A 6871-nucleotide genomic window follows, 5' to 3' on the forward strand; every position below is an offset into this window, starting at 1 on the left:
CGTCTGGTGCTGGTTTAGCTGGTCACCCAGCATGATCATACCAGTAACCAAAACACAGCATATGCAAAAGAAAACTATAGTGCGATTAACTGGAAGCTGGAAAAATTAAAATTGAATTTAAAATTATTATTGTGAGAGCGCCCCCTGCTGTTTAACAGGGCGTCTGATTGACTTTAAAGCATGCAAATGGTTCTTTGCGTGTTCATTATTACCCACTTATCTGACCGTTACCTCACTTACCTGCCTTATTGCCCCACTTACTTGACTGTTACTTCACTTACCTGCCTTATTACCCCACTTATCTGACTGTTACCTCACTTACCTGCCTTATTACCCCACTGATCTGTTAGCTCACTTATCTGACTGTTACCTCACTGATCTCTTTCTTTACTTCTTTACTATACACCCTTTTAACTGCTGCACAGGACAGGATTTAGGAGGTTTAGTCTAGTTAGGATGTTTGTGTGATGCTGTTTTCTTATCTGGGGTTAATGATGAGATTATGAAGGTAGAAACTGTTATTCTGTAATAGATACTGTCCTGAATTCAGTCGTCATGGAGACTAAACAGATCAGATTTCAGAGTTAAGATGTTTCTGTAATTCAGCCCCAGCATCATGATAACTGCAGCTGCTGCTGACCAGCATCCAATCGCAACATGTGCTGCTCTGTGCTGTTTTTTCTGGCAGGGGAATCAAATACTGAAGCTCTGTGAAAGTGATTATCAGAGTGAAGGTCCAGCGTACCGTCCAGCCTCCTCCTTCGGTGTCCATATCACAGTAAACCCACACGGGCTCCCCGTCCTTCCCCTCGGGGTAAACCTCAGCCTCTCCGGACTCCTTCACCCCGTTCAGCTGCACCTGAGAGCAGTCTGTGGGGAACGGGTACGGCACCTGCGCTGGAGGACAGGACGGAGTGGACCGGGCAGAGTTAGAGGAGCCACAGCTGAAGCCAACATCAGCCACATGCTTAAAAAAGATGGTTCTTCAAGGGTTCTTTAGTAAAGAAAGTGGTACTATATAGAACCATGAACACTCGAAGAACCCTTTGCATGATTAAAGTTCGAATGGGTTCTCCTTTTTGAAAATGGCTCTATATGGCACCAAAAATAGTTATTCTATTGTAACAAAGCTTGACATCGTAACAACAGCAGAACCCTTTTGGTGCTACACACCCCGTCTCGTCTCCAGGACTTTATTTTACTGTTCTGTTTAAAACATTCGGTTATGAAAAGGTACAAATACGAACTTTTCACCTGTAAACACTTATTTAAGGTTCACAGTTAGACCTTAAAACCTCTGTTGGAGCTTTGAGGGAACATTTACACTGTTTGTACCTTGATGATGAGAACAGTACCTGAACAGAACCTTTATTCTAACAGTGTAAAACGACTGTAGGTTTCCTTTAAGATACATCAGAAACCAAAAAAGGGTTTTTTCTAGTCACTCAGGTTCTATTTTGTGAGTTCCAGCTTTTCCAAAAATTGAATTTCGTGTACTGTGAAAATATGTTGAAGTATCATGATATAATATTTCTGCCAGCTCTACTGACTAATAATTCTGAAGGAGGAATGTTGCTCAGCTCTACGACTTACCGGTGGTAAAAGCAGTGGAGACGATGCTGACGTACTGTCCTTCGCTCTCTCCGTCCACTCTCACTGTGTAGTTAGAAAACGCCACCAGGTCAGTCAGCTCATACCGGGTCACAGTTGGGTTCAGGATCACTTCCTGTTCATTTAGAAAGCATGAAACATGTTAGGCTTGTCCATTAATTATGACACAGACTGTATCGAAAAGTAGATATTAAATCAAGGATTTCAAATGATGCTCAAATCAATGATATTCACCTTAACTTCCTGTCTGTGCTGATATGTAAGCCTGTAGCTTCTGAAAGCCAAACGTGGAGATTTCCATGAAATCACAGCTGAATTGAAGGTGACTTCACTGGGTGCCACAGCCTGGAGCTTCACTCCTAAAATCACACTCAAAAATATTACAAATAATGACATAAAACCCACAAATTCACACCGGATTAAAATCACTCCACAATTATTACTGTAAAACTACACACACTGCAGATTCACACTGGATTAAAATCACTCCACAATTATTACTGTAAAACTACACACACTGCAGATTCATACTGGATTAAAATCGCTCCACAATTATTACTGTAAAACTACACACACTGCAGATTCACACTGGATTAAAATCACTCCACAATTATTACCGTCAGACTGTAAAATGGAAAAGATTCATACTGGGTTAAAATCATATAAAGGTAGAGACAAGAAGTTGCTGGTCATTGAAACGACTTCATGTTTATTAATAAATGTCTTACCGCTTGTTGTTGAGAAGGTTGTGGAGATGGACCTGCTCTGGAGGTTATTGATTTGGCTGATGATCTTCACTGTGTAGAGGGTGAATCTCTGAAGGCCTCTCAGCTGGTGCTCCACTGAACCTCCAGACAGCATGACCATCACGGTCACATTAGGGGCTGTAAAGAAGGAAACACTGGATTAGACAAGAAACGAACGAAGCTAGAAAACAGAACTCGTCAGGACGAAGGACCGAAACACCAACACTGAGCTCCACTCACACTTTGCAGACCCGTAGCTGAGGATGTAATGGTCAACTTTAGCTCCTGCAGGCTTCCATGTTAGCAGAGCTTTAGAGTCTGTGATGTTCACTGCCTGAAGGTCAGTGGGAGGGTCAGGCACTAGAAAAGATAAAGCTTGAAATTACTCTGTAATAGCACCATTTTTCCAATATACTGCAAACCTTTAACCTCTCTCACATAACGTATACCTGTAATAACGGAGGCTGTGATTGGCTCGCTCTCCAGTGTGTCCAGAAGTGACCTCACACTAATTTCGTAAAAGGAACCGGCGGACAGTTTGGAAATGAGAACGTGGGACAGCTGGGAATCTACAGACATGGATCCAGTCTCTCCTGAGATGAAAACATGGAAAATTAAAGCAATATTCTCTTTGTGACTCATATCACAGTATAGAAGCAGAAAATGGTCAGAACACTAATGTCCAAAAATATCCGGACACCCCTTCCAGCGTTTCTTCTGAAATGAAGGTGTTAATAGTGAGTCTGTGCTGCAGTAACAGCCTCTACTCTTCTGGGAAGGCTCTAGATGTTGAAGATTGCTGTGAGGATTTAATTGAGCATTAGTGAGGTCAGGTACTGATGTTGGATGACCAGTTCTGGATCACTCCAACTCATCCCAAAGATGTTCAATGGTGCTTCATCGTTCCAACCCATTCCAAAGGTGTTCAATGGAGCTCCATCACTCCAACTCATTCCAAAGATGTTCAGTGGAGCTTCATCATTCCAGGCCTTTTCAAAGGTGTTCAGTTTCATCACAGACAACTTTGATTGTTTCAAGAAATAATATTTAAAACAATTGAAATTATCCACCAATAGAATACGACAATTTCTCTAGATAAAATCCTTAAAATGAGTAAAAAAGAAACAAGTTAAATAATCTCATCATATTAGATATTTAAGATCATTTCACTTGCCAAGATGTCATTTTATGCAGTCTAACACCTCCGTCAGCAATGGGAGCACATTAAAATAGCTGAGACAACTAATTCAGAGAGACGTCTGGACAAATAAAAGATCACAGCCATCCACAGTACCATTGGCAGTGTTGGTGTATGTGACCCTGAATCCTGTGACGATGCTTTTAGGCTTGGTCCAGGACACAGAGAGAGATGCTTCTGTGATATTGCTGAACATCATGTCTGTCGGGGGTTCAGGACCTGTAGAAGGACGACAGACAACAGTGTGACCAGTCCAAACACAGCATGAGGAACATCATAGATCAGTAGAGAGATGTTTAACTGTATTTGAGAAACCTTTCTCTTTATTCATGTCCAAATATGTGGGACATTTACTCTGCAATAAAAACCACCGTCTCAAAAATCTCATTATGTAGTGAAAGTCTGCAGTGAAAGAGACTGGATTCCAACTTTTAGTTGACAGGCAAAGTGAGCAAATGTTCTTATAGATAAAAATCACGGACTACGTGGCTCACACTAGCATCCTAAACCACTCTGGCTGCAGATAAACGTTAAACATGGTGCTAATCTGCTCATCCTGAACAACTTCGCAGGTGTCAGATAATTGGTAGGAAGCTGTAAATAAAACTGAAGAGAAGTTGGATGAGTACAGAAAGATGAACAGAGCTGTAGAAGATACTACAATGACTTAGAACCCTGTAGAACATCAATAATTAAGTTATACACTGCAAAAAATGAAATCTTAGCAAGTGAAAACATCTTAAATGTGGTTATTATATCTGACATCATGAATTTTTTAAGTATTAAGTATTAACAATAAGTATTTTCATCTAGTAAAAGTGGCATATCATTTGACTAGTTTTGAGAAAGAATGAAAATATTTTTGCTTATTTCAAGAAATAATGCTTAAAACAAGTAAAATGATCTGCCAATGGAATAAAACACTTTCATAAGATAAAATTACTCAAAACAAGTAAAAATGTCAAGAAAGAAGTGAAATAATCTTATAATATTCTTACAGCAGTTTCATTATGAGAAATATTACATTTATGGACTACTTTTAAGACGTTTTCACTTGCTAAGATATAATTTTTGCAGTGTAATGAGATGAATATCCAGTACACTGCAAAAAATAGTATCTTGTCAAGCAAAATGATCCTAAATCTAGGCAAAAAATCTAATATTTCTCCTGTTGAGATTGCTGTAAAATTAATTTAAGATTATACAACTTATTTCTAGACATTTTCTACTTGTTTTGAGTAATTTTATCAAGTAAAATTGTCTCACTATATTGGTTTGCTTTATGCTTGAAACCAGCAAAATGATCTACCAGTATATTGAGATAATTTTACGCAACATAATTACTCAAAACAAGTGAAAAGTGTCTAGAAATAAGCTAGATGCCCTTATAATAAGTGCACAACCATCTTAAAATTGGAAATGTTAGATATATCAACTGGATTTAAGATCATTTCACTTGACAAGACACCATTTTTGCAGTGTATATCTCATGCAAACGATTATAACTGTATTAATTATCATTTTATTCAGCACTCATTCAACAAGAAACCCTCAAAATCTTCACATGCACTGCAGTGAAGCCTGTTTAAGTAACGTGCGAGTTTACCTGTGGAGACGAAGAGCCGCTGGAGTTTGGAAGCTCCTCCAGGCCTGGAGCTGTACAGGGACACTAAGTACCGCGTCTGGGGCCTGAAGGTTCCTGAAATGAAACGAGCGAGCGGTTCCTGACAGAACCTGGGTGAACTTCTTTGTGCTCTTCCTGTCAGCTTTTCCACTGTGGGCTTTGGAAGTTCTGTTTGAACCGCGGATCTCGGCCTCGTTCCCAGCGACAGTTCCTTTATCCTCGGCTTCCTGGGCATCATCCTCGTCTTTACCTGCAGCTGGAACTTCCCTCCTTGTTACTGTGAAGTTCCTGAAGGCTCCTTGAGGGGCTTCCCATGTGATAACAAAGCCAGTGGCGGTGATGTTGTGAACCTCCACAGATCCGATGGCTAACTTGGTGGTTTTAGCCTCAGCGTTGGCGACGCCTGCACCACCCTCCACCTTCATCTTCATAGACTCTCTCAGGGACGTCATCACCTCAACTTGGAGCTGCTTCTTGTCTTTTTCAGAGGGAAGTGTGATGGTGGCATCTGCCTTTTTCTTTCCCGATGCCTCTTTAAGAAGCGTGGCATTTGCCTGGGATACATTTCCTGTAGAAACTGTCACGTTTACGTGCTTTTCCACCTTTTTCCTTCCAGACGTTACTCCTTTAAGAGGTGCTGTCTCATTGACGTGGGATAACTTTTCTTTTTCAGTAGAGACCATTATATCCACGCCGCTCGCCGCCTTTTTCTTTTTATCTCCATCTTTCAGAGCTGTCGTCTCACTGCTTCGTCGTGAAGTCTTGTCTTTGCTATGAGACGCTGTCGTGTTTCCATGGCTCTCTAGCTTTTCCTTCCTGGACGCTCTTTCCCCAAGACCTGCTGTAACGTTACCCTGGAGTTGCTTCTTGCTTTTGTCATCAGAAACGATGATGGTGCTCATTTTCTTCTTTCCGGAAACTTCCTCACTGGCCTGGTGCTGCTTCTTGTCTTTTTCAATGGACGACGTTATGTTTACATGCTTTTCCACCTTTTTCTTGCCCACTTTCGGAAGCGTGCTGCCCTGGAGTTGGGTTTTGTCTTTTTCAACGGTAGTTGTGATATTTACATGCTTTTCAACTGTTTTCTTTCCGGATGTTTCTTCTTTGAGAACTGTGGCGTTGACCTGTTGTGGCTTTCTGTCTTTTTCGATAGAAGAAACCACGTCTATTTGCTTTCCCACCTTTTTCTTGCCAGACAATCCTTCTTTAGGAAGTGTGGCGTTGCTCTGGGATTGACTTCTGTCTTTTTCAATGGAAGCCATTACGTTAACATGCTTTTCAGCCTTTCTCTTCTCAGACGCTTCCTCTTTGAGAAGTGTGGCATCGACCTGGTGCGCTTTCTTGTCTTTTTCAATGGAAGAACCTCCATTTACTTGCTTTTCCACCTTTTTCCTGCCTTCTTTAGGAAGCGTGGCATTGGCCTGGAGTTGAGTTTTGTCTTTTTCAATGGCAGTCATGACATTCACATGCTTTTCTACCTTTTTCTTTGTTTCTTTGAGAGCTGGTATCTCATTGGCTTGTTGTAACTTCTTGTCTTTCTCAGTGAAAGTAGTTATATTTCCATGTTTCTCCACCTTTTTCTTCAGAGTTGTGTCTTCTTTGAGAAGTGTGGCATTGACCTGGTGAAGCTTTTTGTCTTTTTCAATGGAAGTGGCTACATGCACTTGCTTTTCTACCTTTTTCTTGCCATCT

Source organism: Colossoma macropomum, unplaced genomic scaffold, assembly GCF_904425465.1.
Source record: "Colossoma macropomum unplaced genomic scaffold, Colossoma_macropomum, whole genome shotgun sequence".
Lineage (NCBI taxonomy): Eukaryota > Metazoa > Chordata > Actinopteri > Characiformes > Serrasalmidae > Colossoma > Colossoma macropomum.